Below are 297 nucleotides of genomic sequence, written 5' to 3' on the forward strand. Positions count from 1 at the left end.
CTGCTCCAGGGCGGGCTGGATCCCCTTTTTCATCTCTCGCTCCTGCTCTTTTTATTGCTATGGTATATTAATGTATTTTTTCAATTTCTTTATTATTTGCAGTCGGAGTTTCCAAGTCTCTCCTCCTTCTCTCCTCCCCGCCCGGCGCTTCCGAGCCCCTTCTCTCTCTTTTCTTTTTATTTTTCGGCACCGCACGGGCCCGGGGGCCAAAAATAATCGGGGTTCTGGAGAGAGGAGGGTCCCGGCCGCACGGATATCGGGCCCCGAGAGAGGATGGAGGCGTCGGGGGCGGCCGAT

Source organism: Myotis brandtii, unplaced genomic scaffold, assembly GCF_000412655.1.
Source record: "Myotis brandtii unplaced genomic scaffold, ASM41265v1 scaffold311, whole genome shotgun sequence".
In the NCBI taxonomy this organism is placed as follows: Eukaryota; Metazoa; Chordata; class Mammalia; order Chiroptera; family Vespertilionidae; genus Myotis; species Myotis brandtii.